Raw genomic sequence first — 18030 nt, 5'->3', positions numbered from 1 at the left:
CCAGAGGTGGAACACATACTGGGGGATTATCTCAGAGAAGTGAAGTAACATTGATTGCCTACAGTCTACTAGATGCTTTGCAAATATTTCAAACTGTCATATGATCTGGATAAAAGGGAATCACTCCCTCATTTTATAGAATTGGAGATTCAGAGAGTTGAAGTAACTTGTCTAAGACCATATATTATTCAAAGGTGGAACTAGTATTCAAACTTCCAGGCAACTGACTTGAAAGCCTGATTTCTTTTCAAGGAAGCAAATGATGAAAGTTTAGATAAGGAGGCAGGAGAATACATGACAGATGCGTTCATGCCTTCTCTACCTTTCAGAGGAACTAAACTCTCTGAGGATCTGAGGATTGTGGTGCTAATGAAAAGGTCAGAATTAGTTTCAGGGTTTCTAGGATTAAATCTGTAGCAGGGGCACCAACTGAAGATACCACAGATATCAGGAACTGAAGAGACAGTCTACCAGGGAAAACTAAGGTTATAATTCCAAAGCTATCAAGTCTAAATGCCAAATTTAGAGACCAAAGATAGGTTAAGGCAAGGTTCAAAGCTTGACAGAAGCAGGATGAATAGACAGAGTTTCAGAATGGAAGGTGGGGGAATGATTTCCAAAATTATTGTCACCAATTAAGTAGGTATTTGTGGCTCATCTTTAAGGAACATGGTTTTTAGGTGGGTACCATAGATTTAAAGAGCCAGAATTAGATCACACAACAACTAAAAGAGTTCCCAATATATTCAGCAAGGGAAAGGTCCAAAAAAAAAAAGGAGCAGGTGAATGTCCTGGAAAGCAGTGATTAAGGCTGTGTGGCTCTAAGACTTGCAGAGCACTAATTAAAAGCTGCCAAGTACTCTATCCCCTAGGTCAAACCCTTTGAATGGGAGATGAGAAGGCAACTCAGCCAAGGCTTTGAACTGGCTAGGCATCCAAGACAAAGAGTGACAAATAAGTCTAGTTCTCAAAATAGCAGTTGCTGCCACTAGTCAATGAACAGTTTTCCAGCTTGTCCAGTGTAAAAGGGATTGTTAATCCCTCTATTGTCTTTTTCACCACACCCACAGATCAGCACTGCCATTAGTCTCCTTACACACCAAGCGCTGGCAACTCTTAAAAGGAATTTTCCAAGCGCTTTAGTTCAGTGCTCTAATGGTCACAGCTCACAAGTCATGCCTGGATTCCTTCTGCACCTGGAAACTGTGAGTGGGGGCTGGTTTTCTGCTAGACCTCAGTGACTAATGCACACCTGCACTTTCTATTGTTCCTGTTGGCAAGAGAAATATTTCACAGAAGAGCTTCAATAGACTGTTAAGAAATTTGGGCAACAATTTCTATATGGGCCTTGTTTTATTCAAGATTGAAATTAGTGAGAGTTTACAGGATCTTAGAATTAGTATCTTTTTTCATAATTTTTTGCACTTAATCTAGTAGCTTTTACTGGGAAGAACAAGATTAAGAATTATAGTTTCTTTTGGTATGGATGAATCCAAGGAAGTATATCTCCTCTCTATAGCTGTTATGCCCACTGGGTATGACTTCTAGATTATGATGCTGTTCCTAGGAGGTGACTTTGAAGTACTACCTTAATTCATGTTCCTGCTAATCTGCTCAAGATAACATTTATTTGCTATGTCTTTAAAAGGAAGAAAAATCTGCTATAGCTAAGAGGTAATTTAAATGTTAGGACATACCAGTTCTTTGGAGTAGAATGAATAGGAGAAGAAATCTAGGCTTTGGAAGAGAGTGAGTTCATAGTTTACATTTAAAGACCTAATTCACGCTGTTATGTGTCAATCTTGGCACAAAGTAGGTATTCAACAAATGTTCTATCTTGTTGCTGCAGCAGATGATGGATGCCATTCAAAGAGCTAGAACTGGAGAAGTTCAGTTATATGCAAAATTTCAGGAAATAGATTGTAGTAAGGAATCAGAAAAAGACTGGATCAGGATCAAAGCAGCAAGCTAGGCTCAAGATATGTAGAAAACCAATGGTAAGGATAGAATTTGGTGAGAAGTTAGGTGAATAGGAAAGAACAAGGATAAGTTTATGGAGAAAAAACGCAGGATGTCTAAAGCTCACATTGTTTCCAAGGCAATGGATGATGCAAGAAGTCTAGAGGCATGTGGTCAAAACAGTTTCTGGATATTATGGGGGCAAATAGGTTGAAACTGAAAAGATAAAATAGGGCAGAGGGACCAGGCTAGAGGTGTTAGGCCAATGGTTGTAAACTGGTGGTAGTATTCTAGTTATGGACAGGTTTTGCTTGGTCTACACAGTATTTTGAAAGACACTGTAAGTAGGCAGATGATATACTTGGTTGTAGTACAAGACTCTGAGCACCTATTGTCCAATATCAGGCCAATTTCACACATTTGTTATTCTTGCTTCCTTTGTGTTAGACATTTTAGTTTGCTACTTTTGGTGGAGGCCATCTGCTTGGCACTTTATTTCTGTATCCTTTCAGTTCCAATGGCCATTTAGTGTCAACCATCCAGAATGGCTTTGCCCTAGGCTGAGACCAATAAGTCTGTTCTAATGAGGAGGAAGTTAGGAGGTCTGGTCTAGTTCTTCCATACTTCAGCAATATGTTGACTATGCTTCTCATCTAGTGCCTGATTTTGTCCCAGCTCTTCACTTATTCCTTGTAACTAAGCTCAATACTTGCCCTTCAATTTCAGTACCTAGATCCTTGACTTACTCACTGGTATTGAAATCCTGTGTTGGTATCCTGTATAGTATCTCATTTCTGTTCATTGATATGTGACAGGAGCCCTTACTCATGGAGCGGGCTGATGGAGTAAGTTTGTGAATCTTCATCTAGGATTTCTAGTCATTTTAAAGCCTTTGCTCAGGCACCTGCCAATTTTCCATTCAAATGAATTAACCTAAGGGAATACACAGAATGGGAGTTTATAATGAGTATTATTCACAAAGTTATTACTGCACAATGGCAATATTTGTTGATAGATTTGATTATCAAATGAGCAACTTTAAAAGAATGAAGAAAAATTAGAAAAATAAAACTAAGTATAGGGGAGAATGATAAACTATGCATGCTAAAGCATCCTCCTGTCACACGCATATATACACACACAAACAGTTTTGACAAACTGAAATTGAAATGATTGAAAGGAAAACTTGGTACAGTAGTCACTGGGGCTTTTCTGCAGATAGTTCTTCCTCCCCTCCTTTTCTGGGCCCATTGTAGGATTGTACTTCGTGGTTCCCTCACAGTTTCATGGAACCATGTCATTAGTTTTGGCCAGTGTGTTGTGAGCAGAAGTAACACAACTCATTTCAAGGCCAGAGGACCAGAACATTTAATTGCCTGAGTAAGATGATGCCTACGTTGCTTTCCCCCTGCCTCTGTGACAGGAGATTTTCAAGATGGTAGCTACTCTGTCAACAGAAATAACTGAGTGATCACCACCATCTCTACTGCCAGCAACCCATGAAGGAAATACAGCATGGGCAAGGAATACACATTTGTTGTTTTAAGACATCGACTTTTAAGTGTGTATATGTGTGTGTGTTTGTGTGTGTTACCACTACTACAGCATAGCTTAGCCTAACTTGACTGAAATACCTAGCTTGGATAGCAGACTCCTCCCTTTAAGTTCCTAAAAGAATCAGTCACATATTTATTGGTGATTGAGAGCAGTCTGGTTTTGAAAGGAAACTTTATTTTTAATCAAAGTAGAGATTGCTTATTCAGAAGGATGAGCTCCACTAGCTTATTCTCAAATACTTTTGCCTGGCTTAAATATATCCAAGCTGCCCTACTGATCAGGATGATACAGCTCAGCTTGAAATTTCTATGAGAACAAGGGTGTCAATAAGAAGGCTGCTTGCTGACCAAGCCTGTGTAATCCAACAGAGAATTGACAGTTTGATTTATTCCAGAAATACGGGCTTTAAGATTCAGTTTTGGGTCAAAATGAAAAATGCCAGGAGATAGTAAAAAAAATGATGATGATGTAGTTTTTGACTGTGAAAAAGAAATATTTAAGATTAGATAAGAAGCCTAGCCAAATAAAAAAAGGGCAAAAAGCTTTCATGTCATCATACTCTTATTCTTTGCCCAAATTGTAATTAATATCTTCCTTTGATTTCATACTTATTATTTGTGTCATTTAAAGTCAACTAGCAATATTGTATAATCCATATCTTGTTAAATATACTGATGTTTTCAGACTAAGTACTGTCATCTCGGAATAATCTCAAACTACTGAACACTGAAATCTTTGGTAGCTATGATTTATTGTTTCATTCAAATTTTTGCACAGAATTCTGGTCAAACTTTGATTAAGTTATTTCATCTTGCTAACATTTATAGAAAAAAGCCAGGGAGTCTAGTTAAAAGGACTTTTCTTTTCTCCCTGTGAGCCACTATCTGAACAAAAATTCAGACCTCCTCTTTTTGAAATAACTTTTTTCTTTCATTTTAAAATAATAAATGATAATTATAGAAAATACAGGTAAGAAAAGAGTAAATAAAAATCACCCTTAAGTTCATCACCAAGAGGAACTACTGCTAACATTTTTATATACTTTTATAAAAGTGAAATCATATTCTTTAGTAACTTGCCTTTTTTAATTTACTATATCATGGGAATTTTTAATCTCTTTAAATAAAGTTTTACAATGCATTTTGTGGCCTTATTTTATCATATGGATTCATAATAATTTATTTAATTGATCCCCTTATAATTGCATGAGTAGGTTGCTTCTAAATTTTCTGTATTATCAAATACTGTAATGAACTGTTTTGTAGTTAATATTTTCCTACTTTTGCACTTCCATAATATTTATTTATGGCACATTCCTAGAAGAGAAATTTCTGGGGCAAAGAGTATATACATTATCAAGGTTTTTGATACATGTTGTAAGATTATAAAATTATCTCCTTGTAATTTACATACCCTTCCAGCTATGAATAAGAGTGTCTTTTTCTTGGCACCTTTACAGATACTAGATATTGCCATTGTAAAATATTTGTAAATTTTAAGGGCAAAATCCACTGATTTTGCATTTAAAGGTAAGCCTCCTTGAGATAGACTATGGCTAGTTGTGCAGCATGTTCTTACACAGAGCTATATGTTAGGGTCTAGAAGTGGTTAATTTCTTTCCTAACTCTCCATTTAAAATTTGCCACAGAGCTTTGTTGTATGCAATGCCATCCATCATAACTAGAGATGTGCTGCATACAGTAACTCACCAATCATTCAAATCCTGGTAAACCTGTAATATTTGCAATTTGTGTCTATTGCACATATTTATCTATTTACTCCACTTTCATCCTCTGTAGGAAAACAACTATATTTGCCTCAGTAGCATCATTAAGGGAGAGAAATAAGTTAGCAAGTTTTACCCATTTGTATTCTTTTATCTGATTTACTGTGGAATATGATCGTTTTATTTGTGAAGTAACAATACAGAATGAGGAATCAGAATAGTGGCAAAGAAAATATTTTCTTAACGAAAAGTCTTTTTTTTTTTATTGTTTTACCAGTTGGAAAGGTAAAGCATTCAGAAGGGAAGAGTATGTCATCATAAAATTGAGTTAGATAATAGGCAATAAGGCATAACAGCATTTTCTAACCTCTTGGATAAAACTTGCAAAAATCTTCAAGAACCAATTACATAAAACAATATATCACTAGGATGTGCATTCTCTTTAGTTGCTTTGTGATTTTCCATAAATGGTAAGCATATTGCTTGGTGGAATTACAAATACATAGGGAGCTTCCCCTAGCTTGGCATTCTCTGGCTTGTATTGGCTAAGCTGTGGTTCTGGGCTTTGTTTAGTTTTTGTTTTTGTTTACAGATTATTTCACTGAAGAGGAAAAGGAAAAAGAAAGTCAACTTGTTTTCATGCCCCACCTCTAATAACATCCGGTGGGGATAATATTTGGGTGTGAGTGTTCCTCTCTATTGCAGCAGTGAATCAAAGTCACAGGTTTCTGAAGAATGGCTGAAATAGTAATACGTTGGGGATTTTGTTCCCTCCCAGATAGTCACATGGGCTAGATAACTTTTTGGATGTTGATTTTCCACATGCATTATTTAGTATCCTCATCCCTACCCCTAGCTGCAGTTTACTAATTATTTACTGAGAGGAAAAAAATCTATTTTTCAAGGATAAAATAGATCAAAAAGGTACGATCTACTGTGCCAGCTTGTTCCGAAACACTGAAATAAGATCAGGAATCATGTACCTAGTGAAAGCTCTAGTCACCTTTGATTTAGGATTTTACTGACATTCCTAAAACTCTGTAGCATGTGGAATAATAGAATCCTTAACAGTGATTGGATTCATCACTCTTCTTGATGATTTTCATTTTCTTCTTTAAGTAGTTTTATGTAACTTTTGTAACAATCAATATACATTTATTAGGTTTTTCCAACTCTGGACCTCCACCTTTGAATCATATTTTCCATCTTTCATTAGTGTGGTAGTTAATTTCAACTCCACTGGGCTACAGGATGCCTAAATATTTGGTCAAACACTATTCAGAGTGTGTCTGTGAGGGTGTTTTAGGATGAGATTCACATTTAAATCAGTAGACTGAGTGAAGCAGATTGCATCTAATCAATTGAAGACCTGAATAGAACAAAAATGTTGAGTAAGAGGGAACTCCTCCTTGCCTAACTATTTGACCTGGGACATTGGTGTTTTCCTACCTTTGAACATGCACTGAAACTTTTCTTGGATCTTGAACCTGATAGATTTTGGACTGAATCTCCAGCTTGCTGACTGCAGATCTTAGGACTTCTCAGTCTCCATAATCACATGAACCAATTTCCTCTCAGTGTCTCTCTATCTATCTAATCTATCTATCTATCTATCTATCTATCTATCTATCTATCTATCTATCTATCTATCTACACATACATACAGATACCTTTGGGACAAGATATCTATCTATGTATCTATGTTTCTATCTACCTAGCTCAAATCCTTGGGGACATCTTCAGCATCTGCATACCTGGCACTGTGGTGTTACCATCAGCAGTATACAGATGCTGTGATAAGGCTGACTTAAAATTATAATAAAAATCTTCCTATACCTTTTTCTGTAGAGACCAGGAAAATTAGAAAATTTTGTAGTTTTAGAGGAATTTGAACATTGACTAGGTTATTTTTTTCTTGTACTTTAACATCCTTAGGACATAGATTGGATATTATTCATTTTGCATATTCCATGACTTGTACATATTAGAAAATTAATGAATAAGTGTTTATTAACTGAATAGATATCCTCAATTATATACTATTTTTATAAGCCTTTAGTGGATGGTGACTCAAGGAGACATACACCATGGCCTTTTGGGTACAGGTCTTTTTCACTTGGGCCATCTGTTGGCAATGAAGGAGTGCTCATAGTTGTCATGTGATCTTAGAGAACGCACTCTCTCAGAGGCTTATGCATCTGTTAACAAGGTATCAGGCACTTATCAGCATTTTTAATAATCTCTACCTCTCAGAACTAGTTTCATATAAGATCATGTGATCATTTTTGTGCTTCTGAACATTTGTTGTAAAATACAGGAATTAAAAAAATAGCAAAAGAGGAAATTTATTGATTTTTGGGTGACTTGGGGTAGGGTAAAGACCCAAATTGTAGGAATGTAAAGCATAAAATGAATTTATGATTATCTTCCTTTCATTTGAGTATCCTGTTTTCTTAACCCTCTCAGATTCCTGCAGCAAAATTCTGTAAGGAGAGAAATGAAATCCCTTACAGAATGACAGCGAGGAGGAATGAACTGGGTCAGGGGACTTTAGCTCTAGCCTGATAATTTCAACCTGACCCAAGTCAGTAATGAAAGTTGTTTGATGCACTATGGGAAATTTGATGATAGTCTAGGGCCAAGCTTAATGGACAAGTACATCTATCAGCACAGCATACCACCACTGAGCAATCACATTTTTGAACTCAAAAGAATTAAGAAGGCAATGAAGGCAAAATGTTTTCTCAAGGAAAACAGGTAGGTTCTTCTCTGTTAAGGCTGAGATTAAAATCCTTTGAGCCAAGGTTCTATTTGCCACCTTCGGTGCTAGTGCTGCAGAAGCCAAGTCATGGACTTTTAATTTGATTAAAAACTTAAGTGCCCTCAATTCTACTGCTTTAGGTTTGTATCATGCGTCATTGAGTCATAAGATGGGAAACATCTGTTTGAATTTGCAAGAAAGTATCAAACAGAGACTTCTTAACACAGCTCATCAAGACCCAGCAAAAGCAGAACAACCAGCAGGTCAAATGGGTAATACTATGACCATCTCCAGATTCAGAAGTTTCCAGAAATGTCTTGTAATCAGGAAAGTCACCAGGCTGCTAATCATTATAGTGCAGGTACTAAGGTCATGGGAGGGAAACTGAAACATGTATCAAACAAAGGTCTCTAGTTCAAATGTGATTAGGATTGGATATCAATTATAAATAAGGCATAATACAGATAATGGACAAGAGATAATGGTGAGGATACAGAGGATTCTTGGTTCTCAAATGAATATGGAAACAAATATTAAAGTGTTTTCATTGTGGAGTGCAAAGCAGCTGACCAGGAGGAACTGATCACTCTTTTGCAAAAATTCAAGTAAAAAAGCCCTGAGTTTCCCATTTTTACTTTGTTAATCAGGAAGAGTGTGTGAGGAAGTTCTGCTTGCGTAAACTCTCAAGTGCTGTGAAACACTGGCTCTCAGAATTGACTGCAAATGAAAATCACAGGGGAGCTTAAAAAGAGAATCTACTGCCTGGGCCACTGCCCAAACCCCAGCAGTTTTGATTTAATGGCTCTAGAGTAAGGTAAAGGAACCCATATTAAAAAAAATCCTCAAGTGTTTTTTAAAGCCTGAGAGTGAGACATCATACCATCAGTCCCACATAATAGCTCTTATAGGCCAAGTAGGTGGCACCCAAGTGGTAAGATTTCAAGTGCCCTAAAAGTCTCCTGAGTCCCTTGGTATATTTCTGGCATTAGCCCTGCTACACTGCTTAAAATAACTATGTTCGAATTTGTATACCCTAACTAAAATGCAGATGTTATCTGGGAGAGGTAACACATTTATACCTTATTTTGAATTTCTTTATGAGATTAGCTAGCAAAGGGAGCATGCATTTTAACAGGGGATCAGAAACTCTAAAACATGGAGTGCTAAGAAGGGAAGTTATACCTTCCCTGTTTATCTAGGCTTGAGGAATCACCAGGGTTGCAGGGCTTTCCATTTTAAAATCAAAATTGTCCTGAGCAAACCAGTATGAATTGGTAACCACAGATGTGGGTGGAAGAGCACCAAAACCTGTGAGGGCTTTGGGCACCTGGGTAGGAGGAATAAGGGGCTCTAAGGGAGGAGCACAGAAGAAGCAGAATAAAGGACCCATTTCACTTACTTTGCCATTTTGCTTGGAGATGATATAATAACAGAGGGCTAGAATCATTTATTGGGATATCAAATAGTATGGATGATTTCTTTTTTTAATTGCTAGAAGAAACAGAAAGAATAAATTGTGTTTTGTTCTCTTCTATTTCTAGAAGCTAGTTAGGGAATTTTGTGCCTGGGGGTGGTGTGTAGTTTATGTTGCCAAACATACCACAAACAAACAAGCAGACAAACAGTAAAACTTCTGATTTTTAGAAGCCTCGACTCATTGAAGAGCTTAACTGGAATGAAAAGTCCTGAGGGGATCTTTGAAAGTGGGTAGGAGAAGCAACAAGATAATGAGAGAACAGACCTTGAAAATAGGTAAGGGATGGTGGATCGAGGTATCAGGAAAAACTGGAGCACTTGGGGTGTGTGTGTATGTGTGTGTGTGTGTGTATGTGTGTGTGTGTGTGTGTGTGTGTAGAAGGCTGGGTGGTATACCTAGGGATGCCAAATCTGAGGCCTATTATTTGCTAAGATTTCTATGCCCAGTATTGTATGGAAGGTACTGAGTTTTCCAGCTTCAAAGGACCAATGTGAGCTTGTCAGTGGTGACTGATATACACCTACAGTCAAAGTCCTTCTCCAGTGTTCTGCTCTGTGCAATACTCTTGGGGTACCCAATAATGGAGGAGATTTAATTTACTGCTGGCCCAGCAGGATGGAGGCTCAGAGTAAAATTTAATTAAATTTAAGCAAAAAGTGACATTTCTAACTCACTACAATACTCACTACAATATTTGCTTTTGAAAGCCTACTATATGGCAGGTACTTTATTATATATAGGTTGTATGTAACATACATATGTATATACATTAACACATATTTATATAATGTATGTTCATGTATAATATGCGTATTTTACTGATGAGGATCAGAGAGGTAAAACTGACTCATCACACAACTTGTAGAAAGTGGCAGAACTAGGAATTTTAACCCTCGCCTTTCCAGTTCCCGACCCTGTCCTCACCACTCATCATGTTACTTCTGCATTGGTTAAATAGAATAAAAGGAAAATAAAATGCTGAAATGCTTCTCTGGTTTTCTGTTTCCTTTCTCTAAGAAAACGTGTAGGTACAGATCGAATGAGCCAATGTGTTCACGTGTTCTAAGGGGTTGGCCTCACATCTATGCATGACTTTTTGACCATCCTCCAAACTCAAGGGTTGAACTTAGTCTCTGAGATAGGCCGTTCCATGATGGAGTTGTTTGGTATAGCTGTTTTGGGGTGTGTCTGTGTATCTATCTGGAATAAGCTCAACATTATTTCTAGACACTTTAAAATGTGTTTCTTATGACTTTTGATAGCAATTCATCACCAAATGATTTTTCTCTTGGCCAGTTTCCATTTCTCATCCAACTGCAACAAGAGAAAGGAGAGCAACTCTAGAAAGTGGCAAATAGCCTGATAATTATTTTCCTTTCACAAACTAACTGGGAGCAATTTTTAGATAAGTTGTGCTGTTTTGGCTTCCTAAGGTTACTTCATAAGATTTTGACAGGATCTGAGGAGAGAAAAATTCTTGGAGACAATCCAGCTTTAAACAAAGGTGAAACCATTAAAGATTTGAACATGAGAACAAGGATGAAAGTGGATCTGGTCACTAGTCATGTCAAGAATTCTTGCTATGGTGTCGTATTTACCTTACAAGAAAATTTGTTGACAATAATGTCTTCAAAGTTATCATTAATACATGTTAGGAGACAGACAGACAGATCTGAGTTTGATTCAGGCTCCAGTACTTGCTCTGAGACTTTAAATAAGTTAAACTCTCTAAGATACATTTTCCTCATCTTTAAGTGAAGATGATAATACATAACTCATGAGGCATAAATGAAACAATATATGTAAAATAATTAGCACAGTATCTGGCATGTAACAAATGGTCAATAAGTGTTAGCTATCATCATCATCATTGTCATCATCATCATAGTCATCATCATCATCACCATCACCACCATCATCATTTTTCTTCTGTATTAAGCACATCACATTTGCTTTTTTTCCCCTTAGCTTTTAAAAAATGCTTAAAAGCTGTGTCTGCATACCTGCACACTTCAGTAAAACAATTTAGTCCAACTGGTTCTTTAGATACTGTGTAAGCATATAGAGACAATGAAAAGCCTGTGTGAGCCTGATATTGTTAGAATTAAAATATTTCTCCTAATAACTTTGTGATAGGTTGAAGATAACAGGACAATCCTTCTTCTAGTTTAACTTAACTTGCATTCTCTTCAAAACATGTCTTTGGTCTGTAATTCTACCTTTTCAAATTGTTTTGAAACCCAAGCATTACCTTAACCCATAATGTTTGATCCTCATCTAATATGTCCAGGGCCACAATAATGAATTAGACATAGTATTTGCCTGAAGGGAGTTTTAAGTCTAATAACCATGCCACTACAGTAGCAGAAGGTGGCTTTCATATGGCCTTGACTATGTTTCTCATTTGAACAATCTGAGTGGTCAAGGTAAGCTTTGCTCTCTTTCTCTGTCTCTCTCTCCATCTCCATTTCTCTCTCTCTCCATTTTACTTTATTTTTCTATGTGAACCCAATGTATTGGAACTTTGAATCTTTACCAGTTGGAAAGACAATGTCAGTGACTGTTCCTGAATTTTTCAATCATCACGGACTCTTAGATGGAGGAAGGATTAGATTTCTCTTTAAGTGGATCCAAAGAGCCAAACTCAGATGAATGAATATTAGGAAGGCAGATTTTGGCTGGAATGTAAAAACTGTCACCATTTGAAAATTGAATGGGCACCTTGGCTCTGGAAATGTTTAAATAAATGCTGAATGACCATGTGGTTGTAGAGTTCATTCCTGTATTTAGCAGGAGATTGAACTGGATGGTCTTTCTGGTTCTTAACTCTGAGGGTCTATAAAACCTGGAGAACGCTCTAATGGGTTAGATTTCCATGCTGCTAACACTTCAACATTTATCTATTGGCATTATACAAATTACATAGCTTGTTGGGCAGTTTAATTCCTTAAATTTATCATTTCAATCTTGAAAATTGTAATTTGGACAGCTTCTTATCTAAAGGGTACACACGAGTCTTTAAGAATCAACGAGAATCTCATATTTTTTTATTGTCAAAAGGAGATGTGTACAATGAAGCTCTGCTCACCATGAAAAGGAAGGTGGGAAGTATTTACTGCTGTGTGCAGCGCGCTTTCTTTTACCAAGGCACGTACTTTCATCTTAGTTTTTGTCAAGGAAAGATATTAGCCCCCACCTCATTTCTCCTGCTTCTGCTTTCTTGAATTTTCCTAGTTTAGCCTAGTGAAGTACTTACCTATAGACTCAGCTTTGTCCCAGTTCCCAGTCCAATCTCATTTGAAGCTTACAATCTTATGGCTTTTGCTGCTGGTCTGACTCAGGACACAACGTCTTAGTACTGATCTCTAGGCTCCTACTTTGTTCTTAAGTCACTATGCATTAGTCTGTACTGTGTAGTGCTGACAACTGGTTTTCTGTATTTACTCTTGAGTTCCAGCTCTTCCTTCCTGGGTATCCCAATGTGTAAAGTTGAATTTTGGCTTTGTATCATGCACTGATGCTATGTTCCAATAACTGCTTTAGTATATTTTCTTTTTCTTCTGATATAATACTACTAATAATAATAACTATCATATCTTGGTGCTTACTATGGAACAGCCACATCATACTTTTAGAATTGAGATGGAAAACTGGAAAATTCAGAGAAGGGTGGTGAAAAAAAGTTTAGAGTGTTTTTTTTTTTCCATATAAGAACAACGTACTTGGGTTGAGATATTTTTTAAAGACAAGAGGTACTTGGAATTCCATCTTTAATGACTGTTATAGGGAGAAATAGTTAATTGATTTTTGTCATTCAGAGATTTTAAAAATTGGAGAAGTGGGTAAAACAGAAGCAGTAGAAATTTCTCTTGAACCTAATGAAAACCTGTATGGCTCTTAAGGTGTAGAAAACTCACTATGGGCAACTAAACACTGTGGTTTAGTCTAGGCCTGGTTTAAAAATTGCTTTAAAGCTGGCTATAAAATCTTGTTCAATTAAAAAAAAACTTACATAACAGGTTTTTAGGTACTATGTGGATACAAAAAAACAAAAAATTTGTGAAAGATTGATATTATTAGAACTAAAGTGCTTTGCTGATTGACTCCAAGAAAAGCCTAGATTACTGGTACTGGAATATTTTGCTATCCAGCTGCCTGAGGGCTGGAGAATAGACCTTCTAAACTACAATCTAATTCTAAGATTCTCATCATTCTCTGAAGTTTCAATTGAGAATGAAATTGTTTCAGATCAGGTAGAAATATTTGTTTTTTCCTCTTTCCACCAGAATTAAAAAAAACACACATTTTTCATGATTTGTGATGAACAGGCAACTCTGTGTTTTGATTTATCTCTTTTAATGATCATAATTAAATATGATTCATCATTGTAGTTTCATCAATAAATCAAAGTAGATCACAAGGCAAAATCATCTGTTCTGTATAATCATGTGCACACAGTTTTTAAAAGAAAAATGAGAAAGGTTATCCAAGGAAAGGACTCACTTTAGATTCCTGTGTCATACCTTACTCTCCAAAATTATAGTAGCCATTTTCTCAATATCCACTCTGTATTAAACAGACGTGAATTCAAATAGGCCTACCATCTCAGAAAAAATACTTTTGGAGACACTTACTGTTAAAACTCAACTTACTAATGCATGTTATTTGTTCATAGCAAAACAGGTAGATTCAATCTCATGAAGACTGCATTTACCTGCAGGAGCATCCCCAGTTGCAGGAACTCAAAGTTCAGCCAGGCAGATAAAACTTGCTGACCAAGGGGTAGTGCAAACTACAGGCAAGATAAAATGAACTGTGAATGTGATGGGATGAGGATGGTCAATAGTCCAAGATGAAGCTGCATCATGCCTCAATGGGTAGATAGAGTAAAAAAACAGGATATCTGGGAACATATAGTTCAGGAAAGAGTTGAGAGATGCCTGGGACCTCGGTTTTCTCACCTGTAAATGAAGCTAAATATATACCCTATGGAATAGGATATTGGGAGGATTGAATGAGATGCATATAAACATTTAGCACACTGCCTGGCACTTGGAAAAGGCCCAATTGATGTTAATTCTTATAAGAGTTAGTCGTACTCTTATAAGAATTGACTAGTAAAGAATGTGAAATAATCCCTTGCTGAGTGTATTGTTTATCAGCACATTTCTGGGTCATCTTTGTAATATTGCAATACCAACTCCTACTTAGCTTGTGGTCAGTTATGAATTCCAGGTCTCTTAAACTATGCTTATTTTTAATGAGATCTCTTTTATCCTATATCTGTGGTTGTCTGGTTTTTTTTTTTATCTTTAAGCTTGTTCCTAATACTTTGTGCTTTCTCCTGTTGACATTATTCCTGCTTCATAGGCCCTTTCTTCCAGTGTATCAACATTCACTTTATATGTTATTTCTGTGCCATAACCCTGCCAGATTTAATGTTATATGGACATTTAATTAACACGTTCTTAATTTCTTAGTCCTATAGACTTGACCAAAATTCCTATCCCCTTGCCTTTGTCCAACAGAGATGTTAGCTCTACTCAAAGGTCCATAGATGCCAAATAAGGGGCTATCAAAGAAGATCTAACATATTGTTTTATAACTTGATATTTTATTCAAACTTCTTTTGGACCCTGGGACACCCAGTTCCAGTCTTAATTCTATGGCTGAATTAGGCTGTACATAGATGGCTTCTGTTTCCCAACTACTCGAGATTTATTAACAGAAATTTTACTCTCACACTATGGGGTCAACAGCATTTCTTGGGATGTGATTGTTATTACAATTCAATTAAACACTTTCATAAATGTATAATAAAATACAAAATCAAATGGGATGAAATTTAGCTCTTTGATTTTAATCTACTGGTTGAAGAATGCAAAGAAATCAATTTGGGATTTTTTTCTAGTTTTTGTGAAAGGTAAATATTTCAAAACAACCATTGTTCATTGCAGATTGCTTGTGTTTAGCATATCTTCTGAAATACAAATTGTTTTCATGGAAATAATTGAAAGAAATTAAGAATGAATCATTGAGTTTAACTGTAGCATGAGACTATCCAAAAGTTCATCAATTCATATTATATGAAGAAATTGGGAAACTAAATGGGCATCATTTGGTCTAGTCTTCAGAGTAATTATTCTTCAGTTGATTTAACATACTAGATAAAATGAAGGTTAATGCCTATACTAATTATGAAAAACTTTGTTAGTTTTTATTGAGTATTGAAACACACACAGATTAATTCTGAGCTTTATTATATTGCATTAAATCACTATCATATATAAAACACATAGATCAGAAGATGTCAAAATTTAGCTATAATATGAATTAATACAAGACACATTTGATCTCTGTTAGAGGAAAGAATTTCACTGGAGAATAATAAATAATTATTTATTAATTATTTAATAATTAATATTGCTTCTGAAATAGTATTTTGGGTTATTAGGGGCCACAGGCAAAGAAGAGGTGGTGGCAGTTCCGCTTCTCCCTTGTGTTAATGAGAAAATAATTGTTTGAGGATGTCTTTGGTTCTAAGCAAAATCCCAGTGGGGAGAGCTTTGAAGATTTGTTCTTCATACACTTTTTTTTTTTTTAAGATTCAGGTCAATACCTATTCTTTTTTTTTTCAGTTTTAACATTTTTTATTGATTTATAATCATTTTACAATGTTGTGTCAAATTCCAGTGTTCAGCACAATTTTTCAGTCATTCATGGACATATACACACTCATTGTCACATTTTTTTTTCTGTGAGTTATCATAACATTTTGTGTATATTTCCCTGTGCTATACAGTGTAGTCTTGTTTATCTATTCTACAATTTTGAAACCCCAGTCTATCCCTTCCCACCCTCTACCCACCTGGTAACCACAAGTCTGTATTCTCTGTCCATGAGTCTATTTCTGTCCTGTATTTATGCTTTGTTTTTGTTTGTTTGTTTGTTTTTGTTTTTTAGATTCCACATATGAGCGATCTCATATGGTATTTTTCTTTCTCTTTCTGGCTTACTTCACTTAGAATGACATTCTCCAGGAGCATCCATGTTGCTGCAAATGGCATTATGTTGTCGGTTTTTATGGCTGAGTAGTATTCCATTGTATAAATATACCACAGCTTCTTTATCCAGTCACTTGTTGATGGACATTTAGGCTGTTTCCATGTTTTGGCTATTGTAAATAGTGCTGCTATGAACATTGGGGTGCAGGTGTCATCCTGAAGTAGATTAAAGTGTTCTTTATTTTAGATCCAGTATTCTAAATCTCCTTCACTGGAGGAAAAAAAATACATTCAAATAAACTTCCTTTTCCGTACAGATCCCTGTATTGCTTATTGAATTTGTCATTTTGGGTGCACTGTAATATATTTAATGTAGGTTCATCTTGAGTTCCCCGAGAACCTTGATTCTGCTTCGTAGAGCAGTCAGTTGATTTCTGCTTTAGCACACCAGAATGGCTGTGGTGTTGCCCTCACAACAGTATCCCTCCTACCCCCTTTCTCTCCATAATGTAGATTTAATGCCCATGTAGATGTTTCACAAAGAAGTTACATAATTCTGTGGTTTTCTTCTCCAGAATAAATAAAATCTTCACCGATTTCCTGCATAGAGGATCCTGCAGGAAGTGGGAGTGATTTTCACTTGGCCCATGATTCTCAATTCAATTTACATTTTGTTTAGTCTGGTGACTCTTGGCTTTGTTCTAGGTGTGCTGAAAGGAAGATCAACTTAAAGATATTTATATATGGAAGTAAAGATTCCATTCATCAGGATCTCTAACAGATTTACTTTTCTTGACTTTGACTTCAGGGAAGAAGCAAATTAAGACAATAAGCTCTCAGTGACTTATTTTAATAAGTTATTTAGTGTGTCTTGAAGTCAGTATAAATTTGGTTTAGAACTGTATACTTCTACTTACATTCTTGAACAATCATAATCTGACCAGCATTCTGGCTTTGAGGCTCTACAGGCTGTCAATCAACTGACATTATTTAGATTACTATGTAAACCACTGATTCAATTATTTTCCATATTCTTTATTTACTATGCCATAAAATGGATGAATACACGTTATAATGATGGTAAATAAAAAGTTTGGACATAAAAAAGGATTTCAATAGCCAGAAGATCCTATTTTCTGAGCATTTTAGTTAAACTTCCTTGAACCTAGAACTATCACTTGTCAAATTACCCAGCTTGTTGCTCCATAGCTAGTTTAGATGAAGACTTGTACTGAACAATTTTATAATCAACATGGTAACTGAGATGTGGGAACTGGATCTGGCATTCTAGGACCTAAGTTCAAGTCCAAATTTTGCTATTAGTCAGTTATGTGACCAAGTTAATGAATTTTCCCAAGCCTTATTTTTCACATCTCTAAAACAGGGATGACAGTACTCAAGGTACAAGGCTGATAAAAATGTTAAATGAAATAATGTATAAGAAAATATTTTGGAAATTGTAAAATGTCAGCTATCATTTTGTTATTCACACAAATGGCATTTTAAAGACTAGAGGGTTGTATTGATCTTTATACTCTCTAGAGTA

This window comes from Vicugna pacos, chromosome X (genome assembly GCF_048564905.1).
Source record: "Vicugna pacos chromosome X, VicPac4, whole genome shotgun sequence".
Taxonomy (NCBI): Eukaryota; Metazoa; Chordata; class Mammalia; order Artiodactyla; family Camelidae; genus Vicugna; species Vicugna pacos.
Note: the sequence above shows the minus strand (reverse complement) of the source record.